The sequence below is a fragment of the Rhincodon typus genome, chromosome 21 (genome assembly GCF_021869965.1).
Source record: "Rhincodon typus isolate 14 chromosome 21, sRhiTyp1.1, whole genome shotgun sequence".
Classification (NCBI taxonomy): domain Eukaryota; kingdom Metazoa; phylum Chordata; class Chondrichthyes; order Orectolobiformes; family Rhincodontidae; genus Rhincodon; species Rhincodon typus.
Genome location: NC_063352.1, coordinates 39,448,616 through 39,460,935, shown reverse-complemented (window position 1 = coordinate 39,460,935; position 12,320 = coordinate 39,448,616). Strand labels below are relative to the sequence as shown.

General features: G+C 40.7%; 1 long non-coding RNA gene across 1 annotated transcript; it reads right to left on the bottom strand.

The window, feature by feature from the left end:
• Positions 1-9,901: 9,901 nt before the first annotated feature.
• Positions 9,902-12,273, bottom strand: LOC109917935. The gene is made up of 2 exons (XR_007264398.1): positions 10,861-12,273; positions 9,902-10,271 (listed from the first exon to the last, which is right to left on the bottom strand). It is a non-coding gene; the product is annotated as an uncharacterized LOC109917935 (long non-coding RNA).
• Between the last annotated feature and the right edge of the window lie 47 nt (positions 12,274-12,320).

Below are 12,320 nucleotides of genomic sequence, written 5' to 3'. Positions count from 1 at the left end.
TTTCTCTTCTTAACAAGAATGACTACATTTCTTATTCATTCATGGGATGAGGGTGTCACTGGCTAGGCTGGGTCCTATTATCCAAATGGCAGTTAAGGGTCAACCACATTGCTGTGGGTCTGGAGACATGTAGATTATGTAGTCACAATTATTCAGCAATAATCTGCTCATCCCACACAGCAGGAGCTACACTCATCTAGTGGAGAAATTTCCCTGATTCCTATTGACTTGAATTTTGTTTGGGCTCCTAATGCCACACTTGGCACAATGCTGCCATGATTTCAAGGGCAGCCCAAGTTTGAATTAATTTCAGAAGTTAAGTGACACTGGCAGAACCCAAAATGGTTGAGCAGGTTATTGCTGAATAATTGTCCTTGGTAACATTGTCAATGATCACTTCCAACACTTTGATGATCGAGAGTAGACTGAAGAGAGTAGTAGTTGTCCAGGTTGGATTTGTCCTGCTTTTTGTGTTCAGGCTACTTTCATAACCTTTAATATCAATTTTTGACATTGTCAGGTGGATCCAGTGTTGTAGCTGTACTGGAACAGCTTGGCTAAGGGTGTGGCTACTTCTGGAATGTCCTCTCAGTCTGTCCTGTGACCATATATATTGCTATAGAATAAAAGTAACTTCCTTAAAATTAGTAATGACTTTAAGACCAAAAGACTTGAGGAGCAGAAGTAGGCTGTTCAGCCCATCAAATCTGCTCTGCCATTCAGTGAAATCATAATCTGATCTGATCTAATAATCTTTAACTCCACTTTCCTGCCTTATTCCTCACAATACTTGATCCCCTTATTGATTAAAAATCTGTCTATCCCAGCATTGAATGTACATAACAATCCATCCTCAGCAGCCCTTTGTGGTAAATAATTACAGATTCATTACCCTCTGGGAGAAGAAATTTCTCCTCATGTCTGATTTTAATAACAGCCCCTTTATTCTCAGATTATGCCATAAGGTCCTACATTCCCCCACAAGGGGGAACCACCCTTTTTGCATTTTCCCTGTAAAGTCTTCTAAGAATCTTTTCGTTTCAACAAGGGTCATCTCTTATTTTTTCAAATTCTAATGAGTACAGGTATAACTGATTCAACCTCCCCTCATAAGACAATTCCTCCATAACCGGTGTAAACTAGTAACATTTCTCTGGATAGCCTCCAAGTGATAGTATGTCTTTTTTCAGATAGGGGACCCAAAACTGTTCTGTATTTCAGTTGAGCCAACAGCCTTTTGCATGGAACTTTGTCCAATTCTTTTTGGAAGTTTGAGGTGCAAATATATCTATATTTCAAGACAATGAAGACTTCGGCTGTTTTAGGAGCATCTGAAGCTATCCCAGTTGGTTTTCCTACTTGGTAGATTTGTTCCATGGTGTTTGATGGTCCTTTGAAAATGGAAAAACACACCTTTTTCAATATATGCAAACTGTAGTTTAAACAAAACCCAGAAGGTTCTTGATAACTCAGCTTGTTTATGTACTGAACACCAAAGTTCACTGTTAGTTGTTTGCTCAGTCCCGAGTTAGTCGGTTTCAGTATTGTTAGCACTGTTATATTGAGCCTCAGCAACTCTAGAGCAGTGGAATACAATCAAGAAAAATATCACTAGTGTTTGTTCCTGATTAAAGTTGTCAGAAAGTAGGTGTTCATTTTGATATTCAAAGAGAACATTGTTCTGCCCAGTGAAGGTATGCTTTTAAGGCAAACACAAATCATTACTATTCAGCTGTCAGGTGTGAACTTTACTTATTCTGACCAGTACTCTGGATCATGATGCAGAATGTAGGCAGGAATAATAACTATAGTTCCCTTTGGAACAGTGATCCTATTGAGCTCAACATCTTTCTTGAATAATCTACCAATGCAGGCTCCAGGGAGAAGCAGTTGCAGGGTTTCAAATTTCCATATACAGCAACTGCACCACCCCACCATATATAATGGAGGAGCCTTCATACAGAAAAAAAACTCTTTTCATAATGGACATAGAAATTAGAGAAATTGGTGATGGTGCTGATGATGGGGTGGAAACCAGAAAATGAAGATATTTTGTCACAGTTCAAGATAAATATTCTCTGTTGTTTTGCAATCAGAACAGGATCAACACCGAGGTCCATTGGGAACTAGTGGGAATTTCCAATGCTCCACTCTGCTGTTGGTGGTGATGGGACTACCGTCAGTCTAATGGTGTGTTGTATTTCCTCTGTGAGTCTGCTGCTCTTCAGTGTCAATTCCAGTGCAGCCAGGAAGTCAGTTTTCTTGGCGTCTCTATAGTTATAATTCAGTCCGCATACCAGGACGGTCTCGTCAGTGTCTGTAAGTGGTCATTCTTGATCCATGTTTCTGTGTTGTCCATGTCGTTGTTGTAGGTGAGTTTGGATAGTTTGTCTTGTAGGGCTGTTCTTTTCTTTGTTCCTGTCCTCTTGTTGTTGTTGTTGTTGTATGGTGATGGCTTGTTCCAGTCTGATTGTCCATTCTTGGTCGGTTGCGTTGGAGTACAAAGTTTTTTGATGCACAATTTCCCGCTCATATTTGTAGAGGCGGTTGTGGGCATTGTTGATCATAACCCTGATCATTCTGTGGCCGTTCTGTGCAGCTGTTCTCCGTGCCTGTGGATTGTTGATAGATGGTTTATATTTTAAACTTTGTGGTAGTACCTGTTTTCTGAGGCATTCATACAGTAAGTATAGTTGATTGTGGGTTGCGCTCAGACGGATGGCATTTGTCTCCCATCTGCAGGCCAGTTTAAGGGTGTTGCACCCGTAGGTGTTTAAAGTTTTTGAGAAGATTTGTCGCTCATGTTGTAGATGAGATTATAAATTGTGAGCTACGAACCTTCTCAAAAACTTTAATGAGAAACACTACCGCTGTACCAGATAAGCCTTGGCTTCCATTTGTGTGTGTGGCCCATGTGCATATGGGTGGCACAATGAACTAAAACCCATGTGATTAGTGAATAGTAGACAGCACAGCTGACTGCTGCTGAAATAAAAATACCATGACTGGTACCAGAATGCTGGACATTGACCTGCAGGATATACTGCACATGGTTTCACATCAGCTAAAGGTCTATGAGGTGAAATCCCTTTCTGTTACAATACATCTCAGAGTTGACAAGTGGCACATGCAAAATTGACAAGAGGCAGCCTGCAAATCTCAGACACATTATGCCTACCCTGTTTCCCTCTTGCTGGAAAGAATGAAACATATTCTCCTATTTTGAAATACAGGGTCTCAGTGACCTTTCTTATGCAATAGTGGATAGCGCGCTCTGTGATGTTGTAAATATTGCCTACTGCAGTCTGGTAGGCATAAAAATTCATAGTCTATCTAAACCTGACCATTATCGCAATGACATCCTTGCCATGCTCTGAAGCTGCACTGATGGTTGCAGTAGTTGGCATGTTTCAATTCCTTAATGAGGTGGAGCTGTTTGACACAGTGTGCCTCACTGTGGTTCAATTGAAAGAATTCTTCCCTGAAAACCGAGTTGATATGTCAGCCTAATGATCCTCATCCTGGCTGATCACCTAACGCAATAGAGTAATCCTGCTTTCTGCCCATAACCTCCGATCCCGTTTGCCCCAGGTGCTATATCTACCCTCCTCTTGAATACAATCAAATGTTTTGGCATCAACTACTTCCTGTGGTAGTGAATTCCACAGGCTCACCACTGTTTGGGTGAAGATATGTCTCCTCATCTCCATCCTAAATGGTCTACCCCGAATCTTCAGACTGTGATCCCTGGTTCTGGACACACCCACCATAGGGAACATCCTCCCTGCATCTTTCCTGTCTAGCCATCCCTGGAATCAGCCTGGTAAACCTTCGCTGCACTCCCTTGAGCTGCAGTATCCTTTCTTGGAAAAGGAGACAAAAACTGCACATAATATTCTAGGTGTGGTCTCACCAAGGCCCTGTATAACTTCAACAATACATCCCTGCTGCTGTACGCAAAACTTCTTGCAATGAAGGCCAATATACCATTTGCCTTCTTTACCGCCTGCTGCACCTGCATGCTTACCTTCAGTGACTGGTGGACAAGGACACACAGGTCCCGTTGCAGACTCCCCTCTCCCAATTTACAGCCATTCAGGAAGTAATTTGCCTTTTTGTATTTGCTTCTGAAGTAAATAACCTCACATTTATCCAAATTATAATGCATCTGCCATTGATTTGCTCATGCACCCAACCTGTCCAGATCGTGCTAAAGAACCTCTGCATCCTCTTTGAAGTTCACCCTCCCACCCAACTTGGTATCGTCTGCAAACTTGGAGATGTCACATTTTGTTCCCTCATTCAAACCATTAATATATACTGTGAATCAATTCCTGTGGCACCCCACAAGTTACTGCCTGGTAATTTGAAAGGACCCATTAATTCCTACTCTTTGTTTCCCCTTTGCCAGCCAGTTTCCTATCCATCTCAATACACTTTCCCCAATCCCATGTCCTTTAATCTTGCACATTAATCTCTTATGCAGGACTCTGTCAAACACTTTCTGAAAGTCCAAATATACCACATTGACTGGCCCCCCCTTGTCAGCTTTATCAGTTACATCTTCATAGAATTCCAACAGATTTGTTAAGCATGATTTCCCCTTCCTAAATCCATGCTGACTCTGTCTGATCCTGCCACTGCTTTCTAAATGCTCTGCTATAAAGTCCTTGATAATGGATTCGAGAATTCTCCCCACTACTGATCTAGGCTTCTGGAAATAACTAAATCAGGACTTGGAAGGAAGAAACTCAAGAAAAATTGCAATTATTAGGGAGTCGGTTCTGACTAATTTGCTGGTAATGTGAATTGACAAGTTGGTTTTAATTTTCCAGAACTCGTTAGGTTCATGGATGATACATTAGCTATTTTCCAATCTTAAAAAGGTAACTCCTTTATTCAAAAAAGTAGGGAGGTAGGAAACAAGAAACTATAGGCTAGTTAGCTTAACGTCTGTCAAAGGAAGAATTTTAAAGCTTTTATCAATGAATTAACTGGAGGTTGGATAAGTTCAAGGTAATCAGGCTGAGCCAACATAGTTTTGTTAAAGGGAAATCATGTTTAACTAATTTATTGCAGTTCTTTTTGAAGAAGTAACTTGTGCTGTGAATAAAGGGGAATCAGTGCTTGTATTGTACAGATTTCCAGAATGCATTTGATAAGGTATGGCACAGATTCTTTATAATCAATAAAAACCAGAAGAACTGCAGATGCAGTAATCACAAACAGAAACAGAAGTTGCTGGAAAAGCTCAGCAGGTTTGGCAGCATCTGTGAAGAGAAATCAAAGTTAATGTTTTCTGAAATGTTAACTGATTTCTCTTCACAGATGTTGCCAGATCTATTGAGCTTTTCCAGCAACTTCTGTGTTTGTTTCCATATAATCAACCAGGTCAGTGTTGTTCTTACACCTCTGGATCAGGTGACAGTTCAACCTCCCAGGCCTCCTGACTCAAAGTTCAGGAAAAATATCAGTGCACCATGAGTAGATAGAGTTGGATAAACATTTAATGGCCAAGATTGTTGTAGATGTTTTCTAATCAGCCTGTTCAGAAACGTTATAACATGCCTCTGGACTGGCTGGGGCTTGAACCAGGTTTCCTGCCTCAGGAGGGACACTACAAGTCCATTTCAAGAGCCCCTGTTGGCATAGATAGAAGATTGGCTGGTTAACAGAAGCAGAGAGTAGGAATAAATTATTTTTCAGGCTGGCAGGATGCCATGGCTGTTGTGCCATAGGGGTCAGTGCTGGGGCCTGAACACATTACAATTTATATAAATGATTTGGGTGAAGGAGTGGAAGGTATGGTCGCGAAATTTGCTGATTACTTTCCTACCTATCTTTGTACAAATCGTGAACAGGACATAAGGAGCCTCCGAAGGGATATAGATAGATAGGTTAAGCAACTGGGCATAGAGCTGGCAAATGGAATACAATGTGGGAAAGTTTGACAGAATTTTTTTAAAAAAGCACATGTATCTAAAGGATGAGAAGTAGCAGAGTTCCGAGATTCAGGGAGATGAGTGCTGTTGTGCGTGAATTGCAGGAAGTTGTATACAGGTACAGCGAGTTATCAGGAAGGCTAATGGAATTTTTATTGCAGGGATGGGGAATTGAATACAAGAGTAAGGAGATTATACATCAGTGAGACTGAATGGATGCATATTAATGAGTTGGAAGTATTTCAGGGAAGGTTTGCCAGAACCGGAATGAGCCAGATAAGCGGATTGCTTTGAAAAAAGGCTGAATGGGCCCCATGCCTGTAACCTCTGGAGTTTGAGTTAGAGGTGACCTAATTGAAATATACAAGATACTGACGGGGATTTGACTGGGTGGTTGCAGATAGGATGATTCCTGTTTTGGGGGAATCTAGTCATAGTTTAAGTGGGTGGGGAAGTGCCTATTTAAAATAGATAAGGTGGCTGAAGCTGAGGATTGAGTCTTGGAATCCCCTTCCTCAAAAGGCAGTGAACGCAGAATCTTAAAAGTATATTTATGGCAGAGATAGATTTTTCATTACCAAGGAGATGAGACATTAGTGGGGGTACGCAGGAATCCGATAATGGCAAGGCAGGCTTGAAGGGCTGAGTGGCCTACTCTTGTTAGGATGGCACGAATTAGTAAGATCCACACAGTCAGATGCTGCTATCATACATAAGAGGTGGGGTTTCTTGTGGCACAGTGGTAGTGCCCCTACCTTTGAGCCAGAAGGCCTGGATTGAAGTCCCATCTGCTCCAGGGAATGTGTAATAACACATCTGAACGGGTTGTTTAGAAAATATCTGCACAGGAGGTGGCTACATCAACTTTGGTTTCAGTCAACTTCAAGATAAATGGGTCATCTTCAAAAATGGGACAAATTACTAATGTATTGGGCAGATTTTGAGCTGCAGCTGGGATGCTTGCAGGCAGTGGACTGCTCCCCCAATTAGGTGCTCATCCCTGACCCCATTGGAATTTTATTGGACACTTTCCACCCAGCTTGTGGGAGGAGGTCAAGGACATGAGGTTGGGGATGGAAGAAATCCTGGTTGGGCCTCGTGTGAAGATCTCTAACAAATCAAGTTTTGTGCTTGGGAGAGCTCACCCCATCATCAGGCTTTCATCCCCCTGTACCTGCTTTCCTCATGACCCCACACCAGACCCCTCTCTTTCCCTTCATTCTCATCCTGACACTTAGCCTCTAGAGACTTGCTGTAGTTCCAGCAGTGGGCATCATGCCTAAGGGCTGCTTTATCCTGGGTGATGTTAAGCTTTTTTTTACATAGACCTGGAGTAGGCCATTCAGACCTTCAAGCCTGCTGCACCATTCAATATCATCATGGCTGATTCTCTATCTCCAATGCCACGTTCCCATCTTTTCCCCTATGTGCCCTGATGCTTTTAAAATTTTACATTTAATCAATCTCTTTTTCTTGAATATATTCATTGACTTGGTGTCCACAGGCTTCTGGGCTTGTGAATTCCACAGGTTCACTATCCTTTGAATCAAGAAATGCTTCCTCATCTCATGCCAAAATGGCTTACCTCATATCCTGAGACCATGTCTCCTGGTTCTATACTCCCCAACCAGGGAAAACATTCTCCTTGTCTGTCCAGACCAATTAGAATTTAATATGCTTCAATCAGATCCCCTCTCATGCTTCTAAACTCATGCTTTTTCAGAACTACAGTCAGTTGGCCTAGTGGAGTGTATTCCATTCCATTCCTGACTTGTACCTTGGAGATTGTGAGCAGGCACTGGGGAGACAGGAGTTGAGTTATTCACTTAAGAATTCCTAGTGTTGCCTGTGAGATATCCTACACAAACACTTCAACCAGTTTATTACTCATAAAACATTTTCACCCAAGTGCTGTTACTGTACGAGACGACAGACTGCACTTGAAGCTTTTTTTTTAAGTAAACACTCAATTTAAAGAAAGTAACTCTTGCACAAACTAAATTGTTAAATTTTCCCAAACTAGCCTGCCTGAAAAACACATACTAGCCACTTTGAACCTGATTTGGGTTGCTGGATCCAATTCACTGAGGTCCATCAACTGGGCACTCAGGGTCTTCTTAATATGAAGCTGGCTGAATCTTCGCTGAGGAACTAGTTGCCCTTCATTCTCCCTGTCTGATCCAATCTGAAATATTCTCCTGATTTCAGCCATTGGGGTCATAGCACCCAATGTGGTTAGACGAGGTCACCATAAGTGTATGCAAGCTCTTTGCAAAATAGGATTACTCCATGATGGCAAGGAGTAATACTGGGGAATACACAAACATTGTGTCTCCCTGTTGTTCTGGCTGAGTACATCTTAATGAGTTTTGCATCAGAACTCTTCCTTTGTTCAACGGGACGTAGGCTTGGCCTGATCCCTGTTCGCTTTTGACCTGTGGTTCACCTTGGCCTCTTTGCATTCCATCAGACCTTGCATTGCCGAAACTGTTCAGGCAATTTAGGTTGGGCTCAGTTGCTTAGGCTGTTGGCCACTTGGCCTAACAGTGACTTGCTCTTTTAACCATAGTATTTATATTAGGCCAGCTCAGTTTCTGATCATGGTAACTCCAGGATGTTACTATTGCATGTATGGAAAAGAAGTAGGAAAGCTAACAGATGATTACTGGCTATTATGAGGGGAATTGAGTACATAAGTAGGGAGGTCAGACTTCAGTTTTACAGGCATTGGTGAGATGACATGGGGAATGCTGTGTACATTATTGCTCTCCTTACTTAAGGAAAGATGTAAATTCCCTGGTAGTAGTGCAGAGATTTATTAGATTAATAGCTAGAATGGGTGGGTTGTCTTACGATTAAATATTAGACAGGTGAAGTTTACAAGAGTAAGAGGTGACCTGATTGAAACAAATGAGTTTCTGAAGAGTCTTGACAAGGTTGATTTGGGAGGGTCTGGAATGTGGGGTCACTGGTTTATAAATAAATAATCATTCATCTTAGATGATGAGAATGTTGTTTTTTCCTGAGGGTTGAAAGTCTTTGGAACTCTTTATCAACAGATGATGAAAGCAGCCTTTAAATATTCTTGATAACTTTTCACCCCCTTATTAGTGCCAGGCTGGAATGGAGAATAATCAAATCTGCAACGACCTTAGTTAATGGCAGAGTAGCCTCAAGCAACATATAGCCTACTCCTCCTAATTTATATGTTTTGAATGAATCCTGGCTCAGTGCATAGTCTAGAACAACCTACATAAAATTTACAAAACAGTTGCATGGTTATCTTCTGCATTGAACATACAGTAATTAGTTAGGATTATTCAGTACTGCATTGATTTGCAGAAGTTTTTTAATCACAGACCCCTTTTGAAATTATAAACACTCACCATGTATGCTAACACTAAGCACTTCACAGAGTTATGAACAAATGTTCATAATGGTGTTCTTTCTTTGCAAGAAATAGTGAACATTGATTTGAGGTTGTGAAACCTGGCTTCCCTTGAGCTGAGAGGTCATCCTTCAGCAACCTGCTTGCTGAACTCAGTCCCATCCAACCCTGCCCAGGCCTCTGACATACACTCTGTCTGACACTCACTCACTCGGACATACACATTCTCTCTGACTTATGCCCTTTAACAAAGAGAAAGTGACAACTCTCTGATGTTTGCTGACCTGCTACAGATTTGTAACCTTTACCCCCATTTGTTTCAAGTTTCCTTCATTTATATTATGATTGAGATCCTGTTCTATTTAGATGGTGGTTGAATTTGTTAATATTCTTCAATCTGTTTTCCAAGTCAGCTATCCCATTTCATGATTTTTCTAAAGAATAATCCTGCAAGCTCCTTGTCGTACAGTGTTGTTTACATTCTTACCATATTACTTACAATTAGTATTAGCAAATATCTAAAGGATTTCTTATGAAAAATATTAAATTGAAATGATTATGGATAGTCTAATAGTTTTACAATCACATGATTTATTTCTATACCTGAGATTACAAAAATGTTAGTCAATTGACAGATGTTTTCCTATTGAATAAATCACCTCGTAAAACATGAGTGACTCTCTCACTGTTTTCACAGCAGGAAGTAAAAAATTAACATGTATGTTAATGGTTTTTTCTGATTCTATAGATTTATAATTGAATTAAGTTTCCATGCACTTTCATTTGATTATCTTGATGCATACATAGTCCTATATATTTTCATAGCTCTGAATCGACCAAGTAGTTTATTCCTTTCAATCAGCGTTCAGCCGTGGCACAAATTTCAGGACGATGGGTTTTTTAGGCCGCATGAATCCTGTCACATCTAGTTCTACTGGAATCTGGAATAGAAAAAGCAAAGTTAATATTGAAGAACAAAGAACACGACATGGGATAGCTCAGTTGGAAAACCAGACCTTTGTGGAATGTTGACAAATTTCAACAATCTAAATACAAAAATCTCAATCACAACACAAATGATGGAAACTTGAAGCAAATGGGGTACAGGTCCCAAATCTGCAGCAGATCTTTGTTCTTAACATTTGGCCAAAGTAGGTACATAGTACCTTCTCTCCAAGCAACTTTGGAGGGGTGTTTGTCTGATAATACTGTACTTGGAGACCTTCTGTCTGAATGAAGGGGTGTCTTTGTCAAGTGGAGGAAGGGAGAAACAAAAATGATCTGCAACCAAGATGTGAGCCACAGGCTTAGTTCAGTGTAAATTCTGTTTCCCTGCCTTTTCTTTTAGTCTTAATTTCACAAAGCTTTAAAAATTCAACGGCAGTGGAATAATGAACCCCTGCTTCATGATCTGTGTCACCTGTGTGCTGAAATCACCCATTACAGTTGATTTACAGCCAGAGATGCTTCTGTCCATTCTATTATTTCCATTCCTCAATATTCACTGAAACGAAATGATTAAATTCTCACCGGTGTCTCTTTACAAGTCACAATGGTCGTGTGTTGAAAGACAGAAGTGAGTGCCATCTTCATTGCCAGTTGAGCAAATCGCATCCCAATGCAGTTCCGAGGGCCGACTCCAAATGGTAGGAAGGTGTAAGGATCCCGAGACTCCTTATTCTCTTGACTAAACCTAATTGTATTTACAGAGACAAAACTAGAGAACTATATCATTGCAAAATTTTCAAATTGGATAGATAGAGAAGACCAGAGTTTGAAACAACTGTCTTGTTCAACAACTTCTTCACTTACTGATATTTCAAGTTGGTGTTTCAAGGCACTGAGTGTCAGTCTTGGTGTAATTCAAGACTTTTGGATGTAGTCAAATTAACAACTGTGGAAGACAGCCAATCTGGATCCTCTTCACACTGAATATCTAGCTGTGAACAGATCTATTCAGAATGGTGCTGCACGTCAGTGAACACCGATTTGGTAGTACTGTAACTTTTGTCAAAGACCAGCTATTAAGGGTTGAAATAATGAACCTAAAGTGAAGCTGTCTCCTCTTGAACACTGCATCGATTTCCAGGTGATACTAATTTTCAATCAAAATACATCCCTGGTCCACGTGGATCAATTTTCAACATCATCTGCTTCCATGAGAAATCAAGAAGCATCTAAGGGACTCTTGGAAAAGATGATTTGAAATGAAGGTGGTCTGTAGGAATTCAAATACAACCACTGGTCACAAGATAGGTGCAAATGAGCACACATTTGTTTGGCCCAACCCAATTCACCTACTCAGGACATTAAAGTACCTCCCATTTAGATCACAGAAGAGGAATAGTAACACTGATACTGGAACACCAGAATATTGCTCCAGAGAAGCAAGTTCAGATGGCGGCATGGCAACGAGGGCATTTAAATCAATGAATAGATAGAGAATAAAAAGGTTATTCTCCATAATGATCATGGGAACATTATATTGTCATTAAAACAAAAATTTGGTCGACCAATGTTCATTAGGGAATGAAAATCTGCAGACCTTACCTGGTCTGGCCTCAACAATCTCACAGTGTTTTAGCCATGGTTTGTGTTAATACTATCATTACAGAACAGTGGCTATCGCAACTGGCACTTTCTAGGTGGTAAATCTGTTTTGAGGTATATGTGCTTCTTCCTAAGCAGGTGAAATGTATAACTTCCAAGAACACAAAGGACTTATGCATGCATAGACACATGAGCAACCAGATGACAGAGTCAGTTAGACAATATCCAAAAGTCCTGTATAATTCAGCATCTAATGTAATTTACAGTGAAGTCCAGAATGTGTTGTCTGCTCAGTACAGTGTTAGGTTAGTCTCAGTTAGGATGGTGACAGCACTTTAACACCAAGTCTCACTAACTCTGGGGCAATGCAATACAATCAATAAATCATTACGCTGGGGTGTCTGCTCCTGACCACTTGCTGGAAAGCTGCTGTAGATGTG